The following is a 15,330-nucleotide window of genomic DNA, read 5'->3' as shown; positions in this document are numbered from 1 at the left end:
ATTGCTCTTTATGCATCATTCCCTACTTTCTTCTACTTTTCAGAAGATGAGGGGCCTCCCACTGTCTTTGACCAAGCCCTTACCCATGTCCTTTAGCCATGGTCACCTTTCACCTCTTCTGACGCTTCCTCAGGAGAATGTGTCCTCTTGTTTTCATCTCTTTCACCCTTCCACACTGCTAGCTGTTTACCCTCAGTCTATGAAAAGGCTCAAGCTTCTACCATTCTGATCATTTAACACTGTACCCCTTTCCCTTTTCTGCCACTTTTTCCTCCTCCCTTCCAAGCCAAACTTCTGAAAATAATAATTTACTTTTGATTGCTCTGTTCTGTCGAGAGCAATCAACATAATCTGGTTTCTAGCTCCTCCATTCCATCCAGGCTGTTTTTGAGGCCCTCAGTGACCTCCTTTTATCACAATGTAGTAGATGCTTGCCAGACTTTCCTGATGCACCAGACCAAGGTGGACAACCCACTTATTTCCCAAACACTGTTCCCTTGGCTTTTGTGACAATCTTAGGGTTCTCCTCTTACTTCTCTCGCATGTAACTTTCCTGGTTTCTCCAGCATCTCTCTCCTCCTCTTGCCTCCTTTCCCAGTACGTACCAAATCCAGAATGATTCATCTGTACCCCTGATCAGTTACTGTGCTTGTTCTACCAATTACAGGGTCCAGTTCAAACCTCTTAGCATGTTAAAAACAAATGCCTTTTGTGATCTGGCCGCTACTGCTTTCACTCTTCATTTTTTTCTCTCTTCTTCCTTATGCTTTATTACTATAATGCATCAATCAGGGTTCAATCAGAAAAGCAAAACCAGTAGAAAGTATGTACTAGAGACTAATTACAAAGAGTTGGCTTTCATTGTGGGAGATGGCTAGGCAAGTCTGAATTCATAGATCAGGCTATCTGCAAGGGCAGGCTGGAACTCTTGGGCACAGCTCTTAAAAGCTTCAGCTCTGCTTTTAAGGCTTTTCAGCTGACCTAGATTATCAAGGAGAATCTCCTTTACATAAAGTCAACTGACTATGAACTTTAATTGCATCTCCAAAACACCTTCACAGCAGCACTAGGTTAGTGTTCATTGAATAACTGGAGACTGTAGCCTGGCCAAGTTGGCTCATCAAATAGACCATCACATCTGAGTATATCAATGTGCTTTCACTTCTCTAAATACATGATGCTGTTTCATGCCTCCCAACATTTGCTCCTGCTGTTCTTTCTTCCCAGTATGCCCTGGTTTTGCCCTGTTATCTTTGAACATGTTGAAATTACTTGTCTATCTGTCCACCAAAAGGTCTTTAAGGGAAGGGATTCTGGATTATTTATCTTTGTACTCCCAATAAATATTTGTAGGGTAGGACTGAACGAAACCTTCATTAGCTGTGTTTTAGACTACTACAATAGTTTCTGAATTTTTCTGCTGCCTTTCTTTCAACAAGTACCTGATTTACATCAGTAAACAAAGCAGACAAAAGTCCCTGCCCTTGGGGAGTTTACACAGTAGCTGCAAGAGATAATAAATAAATATATTAAATAGACCAACTGTGTAATCTATATTATAGTTATATATAAGCTATATATAATATATAGTGTTTAGGGAAAGGATAAGTATTATGGATAAAAGAAAAAGTAGGGGAAGAGGGCAGCATGTTGCAATATTAAACGTGGTGATCAGGGTAGGCTGAGTCATGAAGATGTGTAATCACTGACTAGAAGTTTGTGAGACAGCCATGTGGATGTCTGAGCAACTTCATTCCAGCAGTGGGACAGTTAGTGGACAGGTTGTAGGGTAAGAGTGGGTCTGGCAGTTTGAAGAACAGTATGGAGGCTCCTCAACTTGGAGTGGAGTGAGTGAGGTGGGGAATCATCTCAGTGAGGTCATAGGGACTAGATCGGGTAGGACCTTATAGGCCATTGTAAGGACTTTGAGCCCTATGTGAAAGGAAGCTCTTACAGTGTTTTGAGCAGAACAATTCCATAATTTGACTTATATTTTAACAGGATGTAATACAGACTATGGGGAGAATAGATTATAGGAGGAGAGGATAAAAGGAGAAAGGTCAGATAGGAGGCCTCCAGAATGATCCAGTGGAGAAATGATAGTAGCTCTGACTAGGAACAGCAGAAGTGATCGTGAGAATTTAGAGTCTGGATATATTTTAAAGCTGGGCCAACAAAATATCCTAATGGATTGGATGTAGGGTAAGAGAGAAAGAAGAGCAAAGCATGACTGAAAAGTTTTTTTGGCCTGAGTAAAATCAGCTGAGAAGGGGAAGGCTGCAAGAGAAGCAGATTTGGTGGGTTTGAGGGCAAAGGTGGGGCTGAGTTCAGAAGTTTGATTATAGGTGTGATAATATTGAGAGCTGGCAAGATCTTGTGGGTGGTAGTTTGACTTCCATGTCTGGAGTTTGAAAGATGATTGGTCTGTGAAAGAGATATAAAACTAACAGTTGTTGACATATAAGTGCTATTTAAAGAAATGAGATTGAAAGAGATGACCAAGGGAAGAAGTATAAATGGAGAAGAGAGAGAGCATCAAGGGCTGAGATCTGGGACACTCCAATAATAAAGGGTCAAAGAGAACATGAACCACGAGCAAAGAAGGCCAAGAAAGAACCACCAGCAAAGATGGAGAAAACCCAGAAGTGCCACATCTCAGAAATTACAAAAGTTTATCAAGAAAAGAAGAATGGTTTTCTAGGCTAAATGTTATTGAAAGTCAAATAAGATGAGGACTGAGAATTAGTCATTGGTTTTAGTAAAGTGGAGGTCAATGGTGATTTTGCTAAAAGCCGTTTTAGTGGAGAGGTAGGGATGAAACCCTGACTGAAGTGGATTTAAGGGAGATGAGAGGATATAAATTAGATGCTCTGAATATAGGCAACTTTTTTGAGCAGTCTTGCTGTGAAGTGTAGTGAAGAAATAGGGCAGCAGCTGGAGGAGAAGTAAGGTCAAGAGTTTCTTTTAAAAATAGCAGCTCTCCACCCGATAATTTATGGTGTTCAAGAGAGGGCAGAATTTGTGATGTGGGCATCAGTGAGAGGATGAGAGCTATGCACAATAGGACCATGGATAGTTTATCTGTGATAACTGGTGGGAAGGAGGAGTATGTAGATATTGGCAGGTGTGCTGAGGGTCTAATAAGTTCTTTTCCTATGTTGTCAGCTTTATATTTAATGTGAGAAGCAAGGTCATCTCTGAGAATGAGAATGGAGCCACAGGGAGAAAGAGAGAGAGAAAGGAAGATATGGAGAGGGGAAATATGTTTGCCAACTCACATTAAAGGGGATTTGAGATTCATAGTCATGAAACTAAAGTAGTACTAGTTATCATCATTGTGTAGTTTTTAATTTTGTGTAGCTACATGAGTAAAGACATAGAGTTGGTGGTGAGTTGGATTTGAACAGCAGTGTGGTTTTGCCAAGGAAGTAGGAAAGAGAGAAAGGGAATCGAAGGTGCATGGAAGGGACTGATGATAGTGATTCATTTTGTGATTTGGTAAAGAGGGTACAAGACATCAAGGGAAGGAGGTACAGTGAAAAGTTGGTAGTATCAATCAGTTGAAGTTCCCAGAGGGTTCAAAACAGTGTGGGGGTTAGGGTAATAGAAGGAGGATCTGGAAGGATAAGAGAGGTGGTAAGAGAATGGAATGCATGGCACTAATATTGTGGCACATATCTTAATATTTATTTAATTTTATTATAGTAATTTCAACACAAGATGCTGTTACTGGTAATGACAAGGTTTAGGCCAGTGTACAAAATAAGGAACTATAAAGGGTAGAAGACAAGATCATTGAATGAAAAAATTCCTAGGGACTGAGAGGCCAAGATGTGAAAATGATTGAGTCAAGAATTGAGTAGTTTTGGGAAGAATGATAAGCCAGGCATTAACTTTATTGAGAAATAAGGGAACATGATCTGGCAGGTAGCAGGTACAAAGATAAAGGGTAGAAGATGATGTAGTATTAACAACTTGAGATTCAAGGCTAAAGGTGTTTGGGGAAGAGGGAAGAAGAATGGTCTGAAGGTGGATTTGAGACTCAAGAAAGGTATCTACTCCTCCTTTAGATGCGTTGGTGCCAGGGCTATTGGAGAAAAACAGTTCTAAGTGAAAGAGCCACAGGGAAGCATGACCACTGGGAAGATCCAGGTTTTCCTTAGAGCAAGAAGGTGAATGGGGCAATCTGAGAAGAGATTGACGATGTTCAGAGAATTCTGGAGAGCCTAGTGGAAGGTTTTAGATGTTGGACAATTGTCTTCAGTGGTTCTCTCAGGCACCAAGGTTCTCCTCCAGGGAAGATAATTAGTATCAGCCCTCTTCTTCTTAAAATTGTATGGCTATCCAGAAGAAAGTGCAGCCTTGTGAGCCCAGCTTTTCAAGCCCTCTCCAATTTAGCCTCTCCCTTCTTTTCCAGGCTTATCTCATTTTACACTGTCATTATCCATGTTATTCAGCTTCAGGTATCCACAGGCTTTTTAGTATTTCTCAAGTAGGCTTTTACTCTTCCATTTCTTTGCCATTGCTCAAGCTCCTCTCTCATTTTGGAATATCCCTTCCCCTAATAAATGTCTACTAGCCCTTCTCATTCCTCAAAATGTAACTCAAATTCCGCTTCCTCCAAGAAGCTTTCTAGATCTTATAGTCAGAATTATTCCCCTACTTCCCCACGCTTCCACAGAACTTAGAAGCCTTATCAAAGTCCATCTGTTTCTATGGTCTTATAGTTCTACCAGAAGGTAGGAACTCTCCTCAATTCATCTTTGTATCTTCCGTCACTCCTAACATCATGCATTGTCCCTAGTAGGTTCTTAATAAATGATTATATGTTGTTTGTCAAAATCTGTTCTACTCACCAGATATAGGTTAGCATTCTGAAGTTATATGGCGTAAATCTTAACTCTTCTTTCATATGACAATCCTTCAGTTGTTTAAGAAACTCATCCCTAGCAATTTTCCAGGTGAAACATTTCCTAGTGTCTTCAGTGCTTCCTTGAATGACATGATATTCAACTTCTTTACCATTGTACCCTCTCTGCTCTTAGAAACATTCTTGTTTCATTGCTATCTCTTTGAAAATGCAGTGCCCAGAATTGAGTATTCCATTAAAGTCAAATGCAGGCAGTGTAGATTCAGTCTGTCCTTTCCTTTAATTGATATCCTGTGTTGATATTACTATAATACAATTAAATAAATGTTATTAAGATATGTCCTAATGGTGTTTTATCAACATGGGCTAATTCAGCCCACATTGTGACTTGAAATCTCAAGTCTCTTCCCTCACCTTAAAAACACATCACTTGGACGGGTACGGTGGCTCACGCCTGTAATCCCAGCACTTTGGGAGGCCTAGGTGGGTGAATCAGCTGAGGTCAGGAGTTCAAGACCAGCCTGACCAACATGGAGCAACCCTCTCTCTACTAAAAATACAAAATTAGCCGGACGTGGTGGTGCATGCCTGTAATCTCAGCTACTCGGGAGGCTGAGGCAGGAGAATCGCTTGAACTCGGGAGGCGGAGGTTGCCGTGTGCCAAGATTGCACCACTGCACTCCAGCCTGGGCAACAAGAGCAAAACTCCATCTCAAAAAAACAAAAACAAAACAAAACGAAAATACATCACTTTACTTATCTACCCATCATTTTATCATAGATCCTTAAACCCTACATATGTCGAGTATTGGTTGAAAATATAAATAAAGCCAATCCTCTAGTCTAGAATTATAATTAAGAAAAAATATATTAAGTTACAATTAGAAACTTTTTATTTAAAAAAAGTATTTTTAAAACTCATATTATTCTGGCAAGGTGGAATATGATTTCAGTTCCATTCTCTTTATTTTTAGTGTACTTGCACAAATGCATCATAGTTCTCTGTTGGGAGATTATGGAAGAGCTCTCAAACTGAGTTTCTTATGTGCAGTGAGTCATAGATCTTAGAAGCAGCTTGGACAATTTAGTCATACTGAGGCCTATTAAGTCATCCATCTATTTTTTACAAAGTTAATAATCTCTGTTCCCGAAGTGTTCTCTAAGGCCCACTCAGATTGGTTACTAAGTACAAAAAGAGAGAATTTGGGAGTCTTGTAGATTTTCTGTTCCATCTGCCTGAACAATTTCAGTTTGTTTATCCGCCTTTGAATTTACAAACATTTATGAGTGCCTACTATTTACTAACAAGGATTTGTTGGGAAGTTGCCCTCCTTGGAATATTTTGAAATGGTGCAGAACTGTATTAAACATGGGTCTTAAGGCGCTCAGTCATGTCCAAGAGAGACAATCAATCAGGGTTCTTTGTTACCAACAAGAGAAACTAATCATTTAATCCAAACAAAGAAGGAATTTAAATTTGAAGAATGTGGATGGAAAACCTAAAGAGCCAACCTTGGAAAAGGAATAGAGAAATCAAGAATAGCTATTTGATTAGAATAGAATATCTCCTATCTGACTATCTGGAATGATTGAATTCTTATCAGTTTTTCTAGTTTTGCATCGTTTGGCTCACGTTTTGAAGATTTAGGAGGACAGTTCTATTGGCTATGCACCTTTCCCTTGGTTGGACAGACAGTGCTGAGACAAATGATAGGACAGAAGACCTTTCCCTTCAGCCTTCATAGTGGGAGGGTAGGACTCCTTGATTTCTTCTGCCACCTTGACTACACACAGCGAGGGAGAGGGACTTCCCCAAAAGGAAATAGAGGTGATGTTAGGAAACAACTTTATGTGGAAGAATGCCCACTACAGGGACATGTGCTTAAGCTGCTATGATAGAAGTCAAACTGTATTAAGGGCTGGAACAGAGAAATAAATAAGGTTATGGCAGCATAACCTTATTATGCTGAGAAGAATTTAGGAAGACTCAAAAGACATATGGTCTACCAATTTGACTTTGAAGGTCAACTAGGATTTCAACAGGAGGAAGAGGCATGACCATTCAGATGCAGGAAACAGCATAATGATAGGAACGGTGCATTACACTGGTTCTGAAAGCAAGCTTTATCGTTAGGTGTTTAAAAGCTTAGATATGTCACCTGATGGCTATTACAGCCTTGGACAAATTACTTAATTTCTCTGAAGCTTAGTTTCTACATCAGTAAAATGAGGAAATTAATACCTACCTTATAGCATTAGGGCTGCCAAATTAAATACAGTGTTCCCAATTAAATTTAAATTTCAGATAAACAAGGATTTTTGAAAGTATGTCCCAAATATTGCATACGACACACGTGATAAAAAATTATATTTTTTGTTTCAAATTCAGATTTAGCAGGACATCCTGTATTGTAATGTATTGTGTCTGGCAATCCTACATAGCCTTGTAATGGCAATTAAATAATTCGTGTAGAATGTCCAGTTTGATTTTTCGCACACACTTGGTGTTCAGTAATAAATGGTTGATAAATAAAGAAATCATTTTTCTTGTCACCATCATGATAAGCAATTCCGAACCCTGAAAGTACCTATGCCTTAGAATCCTTGTTATCTCAGTCACCACTTCATTTAGCAGTTTCCCAGTTAACTTGTGCTAGAATACCAATAAGATGGTCTCTCATTATGCTGTATAAATACAGACGCCATTCATCTTCATCTTGTATTTGTATGGTTTCTATTTCCTTCTGATTGTTTCAATTCTTTCTCCTGTTTATCAATTTTATTTTGACCTTATCCTTTAGACACTCATAATTAATGAATATTATTTTCTGCTTCCTTTACGGACCAATAATATAAGTGGTAAATGGTACTAGGTTTGGGACTATAATTTAAGAGTCAAGAGCATAGTAAACTGAAGCACTGATTTTGATTTTTTTGAGTTTGCAACTATGAAGCTTAGTGGATATAGAACAAATTATCCCAGCTAATGACTATGCCATATAAAATAGAATTGGAAGCTTTCTGAAATCTAAAATACTTCTTCTATTGCGTTTTCCTTATCTGTTAGGCCCATGGTACAATCCTAGAGAAGTGTGATTAATCGCAGAATATGTCCTTTAGTCTCATTTACAATTTGTAAAATAATGTTTTGCCGATATGTGTCATTCCCAAGTAATTTCTAATACAGTTTCTTTTATCTAACTTTTTAAAACCTATGGCCCGTTCCGCATTTATGCATGATTATTGTTGCCTATGAATCTATCTAGTATTTAAATGCTAGGACACATTGATTTTCCAGGAGAGAAACATTAGGATTTTGTTGTTTCCAAACAGCCAGGATGATTAGTACTGTCTGTATATTTAGGCATTAAATGCATAGTTTGATAATAATAAAATTATAGCTACAATATATTAAGCCCTCTACCATATTCCCCACCTCAAAAACTGTTCAACTATTTTCATTCATTATCTCATTTAATTCCCATAATATTCTCATGCTATTTTCCTTATTTTATGGGTGGGGAAACTAAGGCATGAAGAAGGGTAAGTACCTTGCCTAAGGTTATACAGTCAGTAAATGGTGAAGGCAATATTCTAGTTCAGGTGTTCTTATTCTCTCGTTTAATGTGCTATTACTTTCTTCTTCAGACAACTTGGCAGAAACATTTCTAGCAAATTATCATAAAAAAGCCTTAGAAAATTTAAATTAAAAGCCCTGCAGTAGCTCAAACCTTAGCATAAGAAAACCATACTGAAGAAGGGACCAGTTAGGTTCTGTTGAACGCATGTGTAATCAGCTTCACAGTTTATTATTTCCTTCAATGTAAGTGATGTCCACTTTGTAGCTTCTCTTTTTGGTCTACTATGCTCTGGACTTTTGTTTTTTCATCCTCCCTTTTTTGAGTTCTGATATAATAAAATTCTTTCCTATTTCCCTGAGTTTCAAAGATTTCTTTCTGGAACCAATGTCAAGGCCTGGTCTCAAATTAGGGAACAGACTGTCTCCTGTTTCTCTCTGTAAAGAGCAGGACCAGAAGCTGTGGGGAGAGGGAGAGGAGAGGACCATTAAGGAGAGACTTTTAAAAGAAGAAGGATAACCAAGAAGGACTTGTTCCTAGTTCTGCCAAGAGTCAGGATAAACTCATGCTTTAGGGAAACAAAAATAAGGAAAAGATAAATACATGACCAATCTTTAGAATGATAACAGTCATGATACCACAGCCCTACATTTACTTGATGTTCTGTTGTCTCCAAAGGGCTTTCATAAATTTTTCTCCTGCATTTCATTTAGTCCTCATAGCAGTTCGTGAGGTGGAATTATGCATATTTTACTATGGCATAGGAAGTGAAGTTACTAGCTCAAAAGTACAAAATTAGCAATTGACAGACCCCGACTAAAACCCAGGTATTTAATTTCTTATGGGGCCGGGCGTGGTGGCTCATGCTTGTAATCCTAGCACTTTGGGAGGCTGAGGTGGGCAGATCACCTGAGGTCAGGAGTTCGAGACCAGCCTGGCCAACATGCTGAAACCTCTCTGTACTAAAAATACATAAATTAACCAGACATTGTAGTGCAGGCTTGTAATCCCAGCTACTAGGGAGGCTGAGGCAGGAGAATTGCTTGAACCTGGGAGGTAGAGGTTGCAGTGAACCGAGATCACGCCACTGCACTCCAGCCCAGGTAACAGAGCAAGACTCTGTCAAAAAAAAAAAAAAAAAAAAGTTATTATGGGTGTTTTTTCCACAGTGTCAACTTTTTTTTCTTGAAGATGAGCATTAGTTAAGAGTGAAATTTTGGGGGCTTTCTATCCCCTTTTCTGAAGATAGACACTTTATTGAGAAGTGTGGCTGAGGTTTGCTTATATGATCTAAGGAACCTGGCTGTTCTCTTGAACAGAGCTGAAGCGTGGATGAGATAATCAGTCTTCCTATTTGTGAATGGATTTTTGGAGTGGCTGGAAGACAAAAGTGTATGGAAAAAGCAACAAGGGCTACTTTGGACTTCTGTTTTATTTCTCATTGCATTGAAGGTGAATGTGGTGCCTTTCAGCACAGTTAGTGCTGTGGTTTAGAAATAACACTCTAATTATCCTTCATTTGAATCTCTTCCTCTTAAAGTGGATTTTTTTAGATGTGTGATGTGAGTTTAGTCAATAGGTGGGGGTGCTTAGGAAAACAAGCTATTTTGGTCCTTGGCAAATGTGGGCATTGGTATCTGTGTTCCTTGCTATCATTTGCTGAGTAACAACATTATTTTTTTTCTAAAAATACATACCACATTCTTCTCTTATTTGCATTTGCTTTTCATTTTACTGAGGGACATATACACACACATTTTGATCTATAGGATGCATTTAGAGGGAATTTTCTGAAAAATCATTTTACAACCTTTTGAGCACAGAAAGTGAATGAAGAAGAGCCATAAAAAGGCAGCCACAAAGAAAAGCAAATGATTAATTTCTGGAAAAGAGCATTGTGTTTTGTGGAATTTAAAACTGCTTCTTCTGCCTGAAGCTATTTAAAATAATTTTATATTTTAGAAGCTTGAAGAGATTTAAGTACAGCAATGGGCCCCTTATCCACAGCTTTTTTTTTGTTTTTCATCATTTCAGTTACAATAAGAATTCTGAGAGAAAGACAGAGAGAAATTGCTCTATTTTATCATTATTGTTATAATTGTTCTTTTTTTATTAGTTATTGTTGTCAATCTCTTATTGTTCCTAATTTAGAAATTAAGTTTTATCATAGGTATGTATGTACAGGAAATAAAGCATATATATAGGGTTCAGTATTATCCACAGTTTTAGATATCCACTGGGAGTCTTGGAATGTATCCGCTGAAGATGGGGCAGGATGCTTTAACCATTTAGCTCAGGATTATACAACTATAACTAGTAGAGCTGAGATTTAAAAGCCTAAGCCCTTAGCCATGGTGGATAGTCAGTTAATAGTGAGCTTTTACTTTGCTTGATTGTCTGAGTTTGAGCTGACAGGCCGATGCACAAGAGGGGCAGAGTCCTAGCTTTTTTGAGGATTGTCATTTTGCAAGGGCAATATTCCTTCTCACATTTATCTCAAGCCCTTCATGTATAAAGACATCATTCAAGACAAAAGGGTAAACAACATTTAGTGAGGCTGAAAATTGCACAGTTTCTGTTCTGTAACGCCTCCTAATCCTGAGTTTGTCTCTTCTCATCTGCAAGAGTCCTTGTCATCACAACAGACTTCAGCATCTAGGAGATTGGAAGACACCACAGAATTCTGCCTATGTGATTCACAAATCCTTCTTGCTATTTGAAGCTTTGCAATTCTGACTTCCAGGCCCTCTAGGGAACTTTTAGTGCAGGGATGCATTATAACTTAGGAGATCATGATCTTACCAATCCTGGAAAACATGGAAGCAATTCTGCTGAAGGAGAGCCATTACTGGCTGATGCAGTAGAATTATCATTTCCATTTTAGACCTGAGAAATATCTGCCTGCTGTTAGCCAAATGTGGTTCTCCCATCAGGACCCAGTAAAGAACTTAGCCATTAGGACTACTCAGCATTAATCATTTGAGGGAATAGCTTTAGCCTTATAGCGACTAGTGTGGGTGAATCAATATGTTTATTCCTGCCAATATGAGCCAAGCTTTCTTCTGTAAAAGAATGAACTTACAACATCATAAGATTTATAGTTTTACATAATACTAATAAAATGACATGAGTATTTTTTACACTTATGAAGCATCTTCTATTGTGAAGCTTTTTTAGTTTATGCCACACACAAAAAAAGGATTTTTTTGGTAACATTATTTGGTAAGTACTACAAATAATGTTAAAAAACAAGATGGAACTTTTTTTTTCAGAACCAGTGGCATTTCCTACATGTAAATCTATGGTTTCCAATTTCATATTCTCCAGAAGAGCTGAATTCATTTCCTTTTTCTCTTCTTCAAAGACTTATCTTGAACACTGGCTGATGCCAGGAAAGTCTGTAAAGACAGAATGGACCTCCCTCCCTTCTTTTTTATTTTTATTTTTATTTTTATTTTTTTAAGAGACAAGGACTCTGTTGCCCAGGCTGGAGTGCAGTGGCATGATCATAGCTCACTTCAGCCTCAGACTCCTGGGCTCAAGCGATCCTTCCGCTTTAGTCTCTCAAGTAGACGGGTTTACAGGTATGCACCAATGTGCCCAGCTAATTTTATTTTATATATTTTTTTAGGGATGGAGGTCTTGCTATATTGCTCAGGTAGGTCTTGAACTTCTGGTCTCAAGCAGTCCTCCTGGCTCAGCCTCCTGCAGCTCTGGGGTTACAGGTGTGAGCCACCACACCCAGCGCTCCCTCCTTTCTTAACACCATTCTCCATCTCAATACTGTCATAGGAACACAGACTTCACCTATGGGGAGTTCAATACAAAACTCCCAGTTTAGAAAATGGGGTCTTTGCCGCCTCTTAAGTCCAAAAATATTACATGTGAGGATTTATTTTAGATATGTAGCTCAAGTTTTGAAATATCACTGCTACCTATTCTATAAAAAATACTGTGTTTGAGGATTTGTATTAAGTATACCTCTCAGGACAGGAACTACCAATTTTTATTTGTAGAATATAAATAGAATGTAGGAAGAAGCTCAGCTCTAGCAACAATTATTATGAGGCTATCATAGAAAATGTCATTTGTCCTCTTAAGTCTATTTTACACACTCTCCATCTTTTCTGTGACATGGGGAGGGTAAGAGCTGATTTGTCAGACTTTCCTTTATTTTGGTTTCAATATGAAGTAACTATTCCAAGTCCCAGATTACAAGATTTTTAAAGTGGAATTGTTTTTACTTAGCCTAGGCCCCAAACCTGGAGCAGGCCCTCATTTTGCAGAGAATGAATATCATATAAAATTTGTAGTGAAGCACCTAGATCTAACATGATGGGCCAAATTATTTATGTATAATGTCTGTAATTTATACTACAGCCTCCAAAAAATTTTAGTTTCCCATTTTTTCAATGAGAAAGATAAGGCTTATTATTATTTAATGAGTCAAAGTCACATAAAAGTAGCATTCAAATCCAGGTTAGTTTAGTGCCAGTATCTCCTTTTTTGATCACTTGTGTTAATTTACACGTATGAGATATGTCTATAATTGATTGAACAAGGAAAGGAATTTTAAGTGATTTATTTAATTAAACTAAGGCGATCTAATGAAATTACTAAGAATAGTGATTTGGTGAGTGAGCGGAGGGCAAGCGGAGAGTGGCAGTAATGTAAGTTACATTGTCATGTGTCACAGCAGAAAAACCATATATAGTATATAAAATTGGAAATCATGAAACAATGGGACACACACATAGAAGGATCCAACAGAGACTCTTAAAAGTCCTTTTTCCACTGAGGAAGAGGACAAGGGTTGCAAAAGGTAGCTATTGATTTTTATTGTAAGCCCTTTGGTACTTTGATATTTTGTTTATTATTTGATAAAATTTAACAAGATTTTACTGAAAAAGCAAAAAGTTATGATCTATAATATGTCTTTCACAGTAATCTACTGATAACCTATCAAGATGCTTTAAATTGTAGACTAAAAAAAAATCGGAGCATCTTCTTAGTTTATATTCATTATCGTTATTCATAATGTGAAATTGCAGTGAAAGAGCATTAACTGAGCAACTAATATATTCAAGGCCTTGTTCTAGGTTTTATAGGAGATAAAAGGGGGATACAGTTTGATCCCAGGCTTCAATGCGTTACTGTCTAGTTGAAGGTGCTAGCAATGAGGAAGAAATCTAGATATGGAAAAACTAGGAACTTACATTTTCTTTGGTTCATACTGTGCTAGGTACTCTACCTCATTTTTCATAGAAAACATATACTATAGAAAAGACAAAATATAAAGAGCTATGTGAGTTCAGTGGATAGAAAAATGGTTTTTACTTATCAGGATCAAGAAATGCTTCCTGAAGTAGAGAATTCTAGGTGGGCCTTGAAAGCAAGAAGGGATTTCTATGGACAACATGGGATGGGAAGGCATTGACATATTTGCTAATCAAGAAACTTATGTTTGAAACTCATTTTTTGTTGTTGTTTCTCTTGTATAAAAGTGTTTGATGCCCTGGAGGTTGAGGCTGCAGTGAGCTGCGATTGCATCATTGAACTCCAGTCTGGGTGACAGAGTGTGACTGTCTTAAAAAAAAAAAAAAAAAAAAAAAAAAAAGCCTAGCTGTAAGCTAGGTACAGAATGAATTTTAAAAATATTGCTTGTCCAGCTAAAGACTTTTTATTAAATGTAAGTGCTGTTACCAAGGTTACAGAATCACAATTAAGTATTGAGTATAATCACGTCTGTCCATAAAATGTGGGGAAACTTAAAGACAAAATGGAGATCACATGGATTTTGTAGCTATTCTTGATTTTTTTTAATTGTTCAATGTGTTTCTACACATTTAGGGATCTTACTGGCTTCCCTCTTTAATTTATTTGTTTAGTTTCCTTAGGATTGTGCTTAATTGCATGTTAATTACTGATGCCCAGTGGGGCCGTATTTTAAAGAATCTTCAGTTTGAATCTATAGTATCTTTACCGTCTTGCCTAGTTTTTCAAATGTTTGTGTTCTGACCCAAAGTCTAAGATATCTGTGGCTATGGCAAAGAACTCAGATTCATAGGTTTTTAGAAATTATAACAAAAACTATATGAATAACAATAAATAAATAAAATCAGAAGAACAAAGTAGACATAGTACTTTTTTTACATTGAAGTCACTTAGTCTCTTTCACTTGGGCACTGTAAGTTAAAGGTGGAGACTGTCATCTTTGAAGATTCATTGGTACACTGATCACTCTTCATTTAGGAAAGCTTACAAAAGTCCTTGTTTTACAGCTCCCTCTCCTTTGTGGTGTTAGACTTAATGAATGGCTTATTGTCAGAAGTTCCAGACCATTACATTATACTCTATGAAAGAGTATTCTGTATTTCTTCTAGAGCACAGACAGAAAAATATCTTATATTTGGGGTATTCTGTGTGTGATCATAATATTTAGCATGAAGAGAATGTTGCATTTTGAAGCTATTTGGTTCATACATTTTAAAAAATTACATGAATTTAGAAAATCTGTTATATTAAATTAGATATTTAACATCTATAGTTTAATATCTGCAATCTTTGTTTTCAGTCTTAAATCCTGAACTCTAAATAATTATTAATCTCTGCTATCCCACTCTTGAATTTTTACATGTCTTTAAAGTTATAAAAATGTTTTATGCTAAGGGCAGGTGCAGTGGCTCATGCCTGTAATCCCAGCACTTTGGAAGGCTGAGGCAGGCGGATCACTTGTGGTCAAGAGTTTAAAAATCAGCCTGTGAAACATGGAAAAGCCCTTTCTCTATACAAAATACGAAAATTAGCCAGGTATGGCGGTGCGCACCTTTAGCCCTTGGCTACTTGGGAGATGAGGTGGGAGAATTGCTTGAGCCTAGGAGG

The 15,330-nt window shown here is 37.6% G+C and overlaps 1 protein-coding gene across 4 annotated transcripts in view; it reads left to right on the top strand.

Annotated features, from left to right (window-relative positions):
* Positions 1–15,330, top strand: part of ANO4 (anoctamin 4) — a 399,084-nt gene that overhangs the window by 161,879 nt on the left and 221,875 nt on the right. The window lies entirely within an intron of this gene.

This window comes from Hylobates moloch, unplaced genomic scaffold (assembly GCF_009828535.3).
Source record: "Hylobates moloch isolate HMO894 unplaced genomic scaffold, HMol_V3 SCAFFOLD_12, whole genome shotgun sequence".
Lineage (NCBI taxonomy): Eukaryota > Metazoa > Chordata > Mammalia > Primates > Hylobatidae > Hylobates > Hylobates moloch.
Note: the sequence above shows the minus strand (reverse complement) of the source record. Positions and strands in the feature narration are given on the sequence as shown.